Source organism: Bos grunniens, chromosome 19 (genome assembly GCF_055505025.1).
Source record: "Bos grunniens cultivar Pamir isolate PY7600 chromosome 19, Bosgru_T2T1.0, whole genome shotgun sequence".
NCBI lineage: Eukaryota > Metazoa > Chordata > Mammalia > Artiodactyla > Bovidae > Bos > Bos grunniens.
Window position 1 is genome coordinate 18,032,416 of NC_141183.1, and position 11,883 is coordinate 18,044,298.

Genomic DNA, 11,883 nt, shown 5'->3' on the forward strand with positions numbered 1-11,883 from the left:
TGACTCAATGGACATGAGTCTGAGCAAACTCAGGGAGATAATGAAGGACAGGGAAGCCTGGCGTGCTGGAGTCCATGGAGTTGCAAAGAGTCAGACAAGACAGCAACTAAACAATGATGAAGGATGAGCATTAATGAACAAAAACTGTCCTGGTGTTGGCCTTGCCGTCTATGGGGGAGACAGTCATCCGGGAAATGATCAGATAAGTGTTTCCTTTACACCAAGATAGGAGCTGTGACAGTTCTTTTCATCCCAGAGATCTTGAGGGGGAAGACTTTTGTGGGGGCACGTTAAGGCGATAGGATAGAACAAGCCAGAGATTATTCTTGGAGGTGATGCAGAAATCACGGATCAAATCCTGGTTTGTACTCTCCTGAGTTCTGCCAGCTAATTATGCTCCCCACAAACCAGTGCAGCCAGCAGCAGCCATTGCTGGAAACTCACATGGGCCCAAGCATTGGCTCTGGGTCCAGGGAGCCTGGACACATGGATGTGTACCCAGTGGTGAGAGCTGCCTCACTAGGCATCCAGGAGCAGGTGGCTGTGGCTGGCACAGGTGCAGGCGAGTCCTTGTGCAGACCAGAGGCACCTGTCTGGCCTTGTCCCACATCTGGCATAGCCCATCCCCTCTGCCCATTTGCCTTGGCTTCCAGGTGAGGCCTGAATGGGGTTTCAGGTCTGGCTGGAGAGACCCTCTGTCTGAGTGGTTGTCTTAGAGCCCAAATCTCATGCCAGCACCCCAACCCCAGTGAATCCAAGTGCTGCCTCTCCCTGTGTGATACTGGGCACATTACCTACCCTCTCTGAGCCTGTTTCCTCATCTGCAAAATGGGTGTAATAACACCTGCTTCAAAAGGCTGTTGCTTGTTCAGTGGAGTGATTTCTACAGTGTCAGAAAGGGCACCTCGGGCACGTTAAGTGCCCCTCCATCCTTCGTGATAGTTAGCCAATCTGTCTCGATGGCAGCCTTCTGTTAGGTTGTAGTGTAGCTCACACTGACGGTGGCCTCTTTCTTCGCCAGTTGGTTCTGGCTCCCCCACCTGACTCAGAGAGAAATTCTGATTGGTCTGAGCCAGTCATGGAAACCCAGTCCTCTTGCTTGGGATTCATTTAAGGGTAGATACGGGATCCAGTTTAGGCTAATGAGACGTGAAGGGAGGTCTGCTGGAGGGTACAAAAACTTTTCTGCCAAAAGTTTTTTTTGGGCCCTTAAAATGATACTGTTCCCATCATCACTTCATGGCAAATAGATGGGGAAACAATGGAAACAGTGACAGACTTTATTTTTGGGGGATCCAAAATCACTGCAGATGGTGACTGCAGCCATGAAATTAAAAGACGTTCCTTGGAAGAAAAGCTGTGACCAACCCAGACAGCATATTAAAAAGCAGAGACGTTACTTTGCCAACAAAGGTCCATCTAGTCAAAGCTATGGTTTTTCCAGTAGTCATGTATGAATGTGAGAGTTGGATTATAAATAAAGAATTGATGCTTTTGCACTGTGGTGTTGGAGAAGACTCTTGAGAGTCCCTTGGACTGCAAGGCGATCCAACCAGTCAATCCTAAAGAAAATCAGTCCTGAATATTCATTGGAAGGACTGATGCTGAAGCTCCAATACTTTGGCCACCTGATACGAAGAACTGACTCATCAGAAAAGACCCTGATGCTGGGAAAGATTGACGGCGGGAGGAGAAGGAGACAACAGAGGATGAGATGGTTGGATGGCATCACTGACTCTATGGACATGAGTTTGAGTAAGCTCCTGGAGTTGGTGATGGACAGGGAAGCCTGGCATGCTGCAGTCCATGGGGTAACAAAGAGTCGGACACCACTGAGTGACTGAACTGAACTGAACTGAAAATGATACTATACACATTGCTTTTTCCTGCTTTTGGACATTATTATATCTGAGTGTGATGCCTGGAGCAGCAGCAGCCATTCTGTGCCATGAGGGAAGCTGCCTGAGGATGAGGCTGACTAATAGAGGAAGAACAGAACAAAAACAGAGAAAGAAACTGGGTCTCTGATACCACTGCTAAGATATTAGCTGACTGCAGGGGAGTCCTGCCTCAGAAATTCTTGTTATATGAAATAATACAGTTTCCTTGTTGTTTAGGCTACTTTAGTCTGTTACTTTCAGCCAAAGCCCTCCTAACTGAATTCTGTATTCTCCTGCCTGGTATAGGGCAGTTAGATAAAGTGTTACTGATTGATTTACAAATTGAGTTGCTTTAAAGGTTGGTCACTTTTCTTTTTCTTGGTTTTGGGGGCTTTAGTTTGGGAATGAGGTTGCAAATTGGAGCCTGGAGCTGGGAGACTCACTCTGATACAGTTTGGGGGAAGAAGGAAATAACAAAAGGGAGGTGTAGGGTTGAGGTGGAGCTTAAAGTTAATCCAGAATAAAGTTCCATTTGGTGTTGCTTTTTCCTTAAACAGCTACAGCTTGTCTACTAACGAGTATAGAGTATCTTCTAGAGATGATGAAATGTTTTGGAGTTAGATAATGGTGTTGCCTACACAACTTACTGAATGCAGCAAAAGTCAGTGGTACACTATAACATGGGGAATTTCATGGTATGTGAATTATATCTTCATGGTTTTAAACAGAAAAACAAGCTTTGGCAATTCACCTGCATTTCTTCCATACTGTCTCCTCCACCTGTGATCTTAGCCCTGTAGTCACTGGCCTTCTCAGGCCCCCCACTCCCACACATCCACGCACCACTTTCTGAGGTTGCTGCTCAGAGGGGCTGGAGGAAGGCTCCTCTAGGGACAGAGGGTGAGTTCTGCTTTCCACCCACCATTTTAAGGCCTCTGTGCATCCACCTGAGGAGCCAGGATCTCCTGTCCCTACTGGCCATATTGCCTCAGGTTGGGGGAAGGGTGTCAGAATGATACTGTGGGGGCACACGGGCTCTGTGATCAGACAGGGCGATTTCCAACCTGGGCTCCACTGCTTAGCTACTGCCTCTGCTGCTGCTAAGTCACTTCAGTCATGTCCGACTCTGTGTGACCCCATAGATGGCAGCCCACCAGGCTCCCCCGTCCCTGGGATTCTCCAGGCAAGAACACTGGAGTGGGTTGCCATTTCCTTCTCCAATGCATGAAAGTGAAGAGTGAAAGTGAAGTGGCTCAGTCGTGTCTGACCCTCAGCGACCCCATGGACTGCAGCCTTCCAGGCTCCTCCATCCATAGGATTTTCCAGGTAAGAGTACTGGAGTGGGGTGCCATTGCCTTCTCCTTAGCTACTACTTCGGGCAATTTATTTAGACTTCCATGTGATTGTTTCTTTATCTGGCAAATGGGTACATGTACTAATGCCACAGCTCACAGGGCAAATGGCATAATTTATCCCCAAGACCTGGGCATAAAGTGAAAATGTTAGTCCCTCAGTCGGGTCCGACTCTTTGCAACCCCATGGACTATAGCCTATCAGGCTCCTCTGTGCATAGAGTTCTCCAGGCAAGAATACTGGAGTGGGTTGCCATTCCCTTCTTCAGGGGATCTTCCCAACCCAGGGATCACACCTGGGTCTCCTGCATTGCAGGCGGATTCTTTACCTTCTGAGCCACCAGGGAAGCCCAATAGTTGACAACAAATGCTGGTTCCCTAAGACATACTATTAACTTGGGACCAAACAAATGGCAAAACCTTGACCAGACTGTCTCATGATTGATGTTCCCAGCTTTTCTGCTTTGTCTGGCCCAAAAGTTCACCTTCCCCTCCTTCTCCTCACCTACCCTGACCTTGACCCTCCTGGGTCCCCTCTGCCTTTTGTTGTACACATTTAAGAGGGTAGTACTAAGAGGAGAAATCATTTTCTGAAACCCACATCAGAGAATGTGGCATAACCAAAATATTTTTCTTTAACTTTATCTTTTTTTTTTCCTGCTCCAGAATTTAAGAAAGTCTGATGTATAGTTTGCCTAAAAGTTAGAATTCCAAGAGCCTTTCTGTGGCTAATGGTAGTATTTCTCAGAGGCTGGAGAGGACCATGGATGCCCCACAATATGAAACATGGTGTTAATTCACGTGGGGTCACATGTGCGAAAGCTCATTTATTCATATGTTCTATCCTGTTTTCCTTCACTCTTCCCGAGTATTGTCGAGGGAGGAGAAAGTCTGTTTGATGTTAATACAACACTTCCTAAGATTCCTTTGTGATAAAGAGAGAAGGTCACACATCCAGCCTTTGGAGGGGCATAGTATCTTGTTCGGAGAAGGCAGTGGCACCCCACCCCAGTACTCTTGCCTGGAAAATACCATGGATGGAGGAGCCTGGTAGGCTGCAGTCCATAGGGTCGCTAAAAGTCAGACACGACTGAGCAACTTCACTTTCACTTTTCACTTTCATGCATTGGAGAAGGAAATGGCAACCTACTCCAGTGTTCTTGCCTGGAGAATCCCAGGGACGGGGGAGCCTGGTGGGCTGCTGTCTATGGGGTCGCACAGAGTCGGACATGACTGAAGCGACTTAGCAGCAGTATCTGGTTAGAAAGACATTGTTGAAAATGATAGTAATCTACAGTTTCCTTTGTAATCAGACTTCCCTGGTTGGCGCAGTGGATGGGACCCCACTTGCCAATGCAGGGACACGGGTTCAATCCCCACTTGGAGAAAGTTCCATATGCCGTGCCACAGAGCAACTACCTGTGTGCCACAACTACCAGAGCACCGAGAGCCCACACTCTGCAACAAGAGGAGCCACTGCAGTGAGAAGCCAACTCGCTGCAACTATGGCCGTAGCTCGCCGCAACGAGAGAAAGCCTGCACACAGCAATGAAAACCAGCGTGGCCAAAACAAAATAAATAAAGTTTCCTTTGTAATTGAAGTTATTAAAAGGAAGGCAAATCAATTTAAAGAAAAGTGTTAAGAAAATAGCAGAACACCTATGGAGTGAAGGTGACATGGAAATGCCTGGAGTCTGGAAAATACTGGATCATGCGGATAAACAGAGCTGAGTACTTACAGTCAGGGTGCCCTCAAGTTCCACTGTGTGGCCAGGGCACCTTAGTAATGGGCACCTGCTGGTTGGTCAGGGCCCCGGGGTGACCTGAAGCTGGCAGAATGGAAGGGCACTGGGGTTGTAACAGGCAGTCACCCCAGCCATGAGCTGAGAATCACCCCAGCATCGTTTCTGCCTTAAGGTACAGGCAAGAGCCTTGAGGCCAGACATCCAGCCTTAGGACTGTGTTGGATGGCAAGGTGGCCTAGCACGAGGCCTCGGTGACCCAGATACTCCTACTAGGGGTGGGGTGATGGTTGCTGCTGTTGTTTAGTCACTAAGTCGTGTCCAACTCTTTGTGACCCCATGGACGGTAGCTCGCCAGGCTCCTCTGTCCATGGAATTTCCCAGGCAGGGATGCTGGAGTGAATTGCCATTTCCTTCTCCAAGGGATGGAACCCATGTCTCTTGAGTTGGCAGGAGGATTCCTTACCACTGAGCCACCAAGGAATCTCAGGGATGGAGGAGGAAGCTTAATGGTGTCCCAGTTGCTCAGAGGGGCTGAGTTTCCAGTCTAGGCCCAGGAGAGACAGAGGGACTGGAGGAGGTGGTAGGACGAGGCCCAGAAGGTGCATTGGCATTGGAGAGCCACTCGTCTCCCTCCTATGAGGAGTGTGAAGAGCCGCAGAAGCGGGAGACCAGAAACCGGGGCTTCCGCCTCAGCTTTCTCTCAACTGGCTGTGTGTCCTTGGCAAGGCACTTACCCTCTCTGGGTCTCGGTGTCCCTCTAGGTTACAGCAGCCAAGTGAGGAGTCCTTCTATTCCCGACATCATAGATTGGCTGGTCCAGCTCCCCAGGACCCCTGTAAACACCCCTCCGTGTTCCTGTCCCTTTCAGGGCAGACCAGGACAATAGCCAGAGCTGGCTACAGGCTCATGGCTGGGGCTGTTCTTCTAGGTGAGGGGCCACTGGTGTCCAGCCCGGTGAGGCTCTGGTAGTATTGGGCAGTGCCCAGTGGCCATGTTGGCAGGCTTAAGGCGCTAATAGAAGAGATGGGGACCTGGGAGGGAGGGAGGGAGGGAGGGGATGAGAGAAGGAAGAGGTGCCTGGGTGGGGGCGGCCCCAGTGGCTGCCCTCATGAACATGCCGAAGGTTGCCAAATTGAGTTTAAGCCTTGGTTCCAGAACATAAAGCCTCATCTCTGGGGGCTTGACCCCTCGGAGCCCCCACCCCCAGGGCCGGCTGGATGAGCCGCCCCAAGGGAACTGGCCCCAGAAGGGCCCGGTTGTTGGCTGCGAAGTGGCTGGGAGGGAAGTTTTAATGATACACAACACAAGACACAGGGGGGAAAGAAAGAAGGGGGTGGTGGAGGAGAGAAGGGAGGTGGGGGGGTGGAGAAAGAAAGACCTCCTGCCAGGCCTGTTGCCAGGAGACGGCTAGGCAGCCAGAATCAGCCCTGCTCTTTTCACAGTTGCCTTTAAGCAAGGAGAGAAAGCCCTGTCCATAAAGGGGGACATGTGTTGCTGGGTGTGTAAGGCTAGCCTCCGCAGTTAGGGGAGCCCCCCAGCCCCGCCCCCGCCGCTGCCTAGAGAGAGCCCCTCTCGCCCCCAGCCCTGCCCCCCGCTCCTGAGGGTTATGGATGAATGAGACTGGGCTACAGAGCAATGGAAAAGGATTCGGGAAGGCCGTGGCCCTGGCCACCAAAATGCCGCAGCCACCTCTGGGGTGAAACTCACCAGCTGGGGCCCCAGGAAGTTATCAGAGCCGGCAGGGTTGGGGTGGGGGAGGCTGGGGGAATCTAACAAGGCAGGTCATCGTTTTCTGTTGGCTCAGGGTGAGCTAAGCAGTGCCTGGAGGTGTCCCGGTGTCTAGGAATCCTTAACAGGGGACTTAGAAGGGTGGGGCAGGGGGCTGACAACTCCCCCATCCTTCACTCTGCCCCCCTGGTCCCTGTCCCATGGTGGGAACAGCTGTTCCAGAAGGATGAGATGGTTGGATGGCATCACTGACTCAATGGACATGAACTTGAGCAAACTCCGGGAGATAGTGAAGGACAGAGGAGACTGGCAGGCTACAGTTCATGGGGTCCTAAAGAATTGGACATGACTTAGTGACTGAACAAAAACAGCGGGCTGTGCCTTGGTACTTGGGGACAGTGTTTTTGCAGCCTGGTCAGTGACTGTCTCTATTTCAATGAGGAGTCCACCACACAGCCACGGGGATAGGTGGAGGGTGAGGGATTTTGGTAACACAAGGACCCCTGTGTCCCTGGCCCCGGCTGTCAATAGACGGATGTCAACCGTGCGGGTTGTGCACGGTGCGCTCAGCGGAGGGGCTGTCAGTAAAGGAGACCAGGGCGTCCTCTGCCAGGCATGCCTGGCAGCTGGGCTGGAGCCCTGACCAGTCCTACTGGACTTGAGTGTGAGCTCCCTGGTTTAAAGGCTCCTTCAACATTGTGTTCTGACCTGCTGAAAACAGGCTGCCATATCTGTTGTTTCATGTAGCAGTCAGATTAGAGAAAGAGCAGTTTCTTTTACTCCTCTGGCAGCCTTTAAGGTCTGAGTTCTAGTCCTGTGAGCATTTCCAACCTGCTTCAAAGCTTCAAAGTGTTAGTGCTGGAAAGATGCAGCCAGCCAGCTCACCCCAACTTCGTCTGGGAGGTTCTGTTTGAACTTCAGGGGCACTGCTGGAGGTTCCCCTGGGCTCAGACACCTGTTTCCTGCCCCGGGCAGTGGGCAACCTGCATCCCTACTGCCCCTGCCTCGGGCTGGCCTTAGTTGCTCAGTTGTGTCTGACTCTTTGTGATCCCATGGACTGCAGCTGGCCAGGCTCCTCTGTCCATGGGATTCTTCAGGCAAGAATACTGGAGTGGGTTGCCATACCCTTCTTCAGGGGATCTTCCTGATCCAGGGATTGAACCAGGTCTTCTGCATTGCAGGCAGACTCTTTACTGACTGAGCTACCGGGGAAGCCTGACCCGGGTAGTGAAAGGAGGAGTGAAATAGCTCAGCAGAGGCCATTTCTGGACAAAATGGAGAAGTCATTGCATCTTCTAAGAAATCTCTTACTCTGCACACATGTGTGCACTGAGATGTTTTCCATGCAAGCTGATGTCCAGGAAAACAGGACTCCTGGAGGAAGCAGGTGGGGGTGGGTGTTTGTCCAGGGCTTCTATTGGGAAGGCTTGCTTTTCTTCCAACTTCTTTTGCATCTTGTTTCTGCTGAAGTATATGTTTTAACTAGTTCTGGCTTTTCTTTTCCTTTAAAAAAATTTTTTTTTTGGCGTGTGAGATCTTAGATCCCCAATCAGGGATCAAACTCCTGCCTTGAAAGTGAGGAGTCTTAACCATTGGACCACCAGGGGAATCCCGCTAGTTCTGTTCTTTCCTGGCCCCCTCCAACTGAGGCCAGACCCCACCCATCTGAGGCCAGGCCCCACCCCAGGGGTCAAGACTTGCTTCCAGAAGGGCCAAATCCCCATGAGGTGATAACCAAAAGGGCAAACTTGCCAACACTCAGGGAGGGGAATGAGGTGTGCGTGGGGGTATCTTGGACAGTGGCTGGAGGGGTGGGTGTTCACCTGAGGCCCTCTTGGGGAGGCAGGTTGGCTGGGCAGGGAGGCAGCACGGCTCTGTTAGAGGTGGAGAGCTGGACTGTTAGGGAACTGGAAAGTTCTGCCAGGTCCTCAGAGGTCTTTTGGGGTTTTTTGTTTTGTTTTTAAATACTCATTTATTTATTTGGCTGTGCCAGGTCTTAGCTGGGGTACACTGGATCTGGGATCTTTAGCTGTAGCACATGAACTCTTAGCGATGGCATGTGGGATCTAGTTCCCTGACCAGGGATTGAACCCAGGGGCTCCTGCACTGGGAACTTGGAGCCTTAGCCACTGGACGACCAGGGAAGTCCCCTGGTTTCTGTTTTACAGTAGGAAGTATTGAGGGTCTTTCATAAAAAAGCCCGTCTCCCTGGCTTGTCAATGACTTTCCATCCCAGGGAAGGCCATGGCTCAAGGAAGCACACTTGCCTGGTGGCAGCGTTGTTCTCAAGGCTGGGCACAGGTTTTGTCCTGCCTCCCGCCAACCCAGGCTGTCACACCCCTCCCTCATTCAGAGGACCCAACTTTTAGCCTGGAAAGAAAGACTCCCTCTCCCCTTTCATAACCAGGCATGCTGTTTTCCCCTTATAACTCCTGGCCAGCTCCTCCCATCCCCTCACACTCTCTTACTCTGTGGCTCCTGCTTCTTTGACTTATTGGGGGAGAGTCCCTGGAAGCCCACCCTGACCCAAGAAACATCTCCCCAAATGGTCACTGATGAACTCACATCAGCACTGAGACAGTACTGAAGCGCGTAGATTGGCTCCTCAGCCTCCTTGTTCTCAATGTGGGGCAGAACCATGAATTAATCTCTTGGGTGCACACTCACCTCCTCCAGGAAGCCTCCCTGACTTACAGCCCTCTTTGTGCCTTGCGGCTCCTCATCAATGTAGCGATTCCTGACCCTGAGTGGCCCTCAGCAGCCATAAAGATTTGTCCCCAAAGCTCGGGGCTGGTGATCAGGTGGGTTAAAAGAGAGTGGGGGTGGGGGTCGGGGACTCTCTACTAATGCAACGGAAGAAGAGGTCCAGCTGGGTTGGAAGGAAGGGAGGAGGGTCTAGATTCCCTTGGTTCCCTTCACTCTCCACCGTCTGCACCCTCAGCCCCTTGCCCATGAGGTTGAACCTTCACTGAACCACAGTCCTTCCCTATAATGGTCCTGGGAGAGACCGAAGCAGAGACAAGGCCCTTCTCTCTGCGACAAGACCCTCCCTGTGGGACTCCTTAGAGGTGAGGTCGCACTTCTGAGAGCCTCCAGGCCACAAACGTGTTGTGTGCACGGACCCAGGACAGGGGCCTGCGAGGATGGTCAGGGTCACAGTGACACCTGCTGGGGCTTCTAGGAACAGCAGCTGGGGAGTCACAGACAATGAATGTTGGTGGGGGGTGGGGTGGTTAAGGGCAATTAGTAACATCTCACCGCAGGCCTTGAAATTAGCCTCAGATTGTTAAACTCTCATCTCCTTTGCAGGAACGAAGCACAAGATGCACAAGCAACGGGGCCATTGGAATTCCATCTAGGGCTCCTAGGGACATGAGCTGTATTTCTCGAATGGGTGGTATTTTTTGAACTTCATTCAGAGTCTGGTTTCTACGGAAGAAACCAGAGGAAGTCTAAGATTGTTCTTTGCATTTCTCTGTGGGATGGAGTTTTAAGGGCAAAGAACAAGGACATGCCTTGTACATTTCTTTGTTGTATCGCCTCCATAAGAGGAAGAAAAGTATGTAATACTGCCAATGTCAATGAGTAAAAACAGTCCAGGTGATCATTGTAATGTCAATATGAAGAAACTGGGAGGAATAAAGAATATAGTGAAATGAATTAGTGATAAACACTTAATATGTTAGGGCAATTCCTTGATAAAAGGAAACCCACAGTGGAGGGTCATCAGCCTCCCTGGTGAGCCAGGCTGGAGGGGTGCAGAAGTGCCCAGGGCACAGGGCAATGTCTTGGTTGGAAGCCCTCCACTGACCTCAGTAACTTCCCCCAAATAAATGAAAAGCCAGATATGCAAATAAAGAAATCCAAGGGTGGAGTTCCCTGGTGGCGCAGTGTATAAGAATCTGCTTGCCAATGCAGAAGACATGGGTTTGATCCTTGGTCTGGGAAGATCCCACATGCCTCAGAGTAACAAAGTCCATGCATCGCAACTACTGAGTTGGCAGACCCTAGAGCCAGCAAGTCACAACTACTGAGCCCGGGTGCTGCAATCACTGAAGCCCGTGTGCCTAGAGCCCATGCTCTGCAATGAGAAGCCACTGCAATAAGAAGCCCATGCACCACAAATAGAGAGCAGCCCCGTGCTCTGCAACTAGAGGAAGCCCTCCTGCCGCAATGAAGACCCAGTACAGCCAAAAGTAAATAAATAGAATAAATAAATAAATAAGAAATCCAGGGGTAAGTATTTCAGTTTGCAAAATAACCCGTTACTTCAGAAAGAACCCAGTCAAGGACTCTTGCAAGTATTTCACATATCATCTGTTTTATCCTTACACCCCTTAACTTGGATAATTAGACTCCACCAGCGATGACGGGGCTATAGAGAAAACCTACCCATGTAGCTAGGTGCTGATGTTCCTTCCTTGGGCAGAGTTTGGAGTACAAATTGGGATTTCCCATTGGGAAAACTGGGGGGGATGGGACGATGTTGGGGGCTCAGCAGGCCAGACCCTGGTCTTGGTGGGTTTCATTTGCTTTCCCATCTAATCCTCAATAAAGCCCCACATGAGAGCTGGCACTGCTCTCACTTCACAGGGACACAGGCCTAGTAAGTGTTGGAACTGGGATATGCATCCAGGCCCACCTCACTCTGAAGCCAGGGAGTAAGGGGTAACCCCAAAAGGCTGGGGCTGGGTACATGGAAAGATGGTGGTGTCCCCACTGGGAATGGACACGGAGGAAGATTTTGGTGGGGGGATAGATAGCTAATGGTCAGCAAGACTCAGTTTACCACTCACAGGATGGAGGATGCCTGGGTATACACCATTAGGACTGCCATGTACAGCTGCTCAGGTTGTGCACTGCAAAAGGTTACTCTCCCCCACCTAGGAGGGCCCCATCTGCATCACAGGCATATCTGCATATTCTCTGACAGTTAGTAGTGAAATGCCTAGAGGAGGAGATAGTTGTTTTTAAATCATTCAAAGGGGCTTAATGGTGGGTAGGCAGTGCCTTGCCAGCCTTTTCCACATGTATTTGCATCATCTTCCTTGAGACCTCCACCCAAGGGAGTGAGCAGGTATTGGGAGTGGAGGAGCATTTCCTGCCCCATCTCGTTTCTCCCAGCAGTCATCAGAGGGGTAACAGGGAGCAAAGCTGTCACAGTACCCCCGTCCTCCT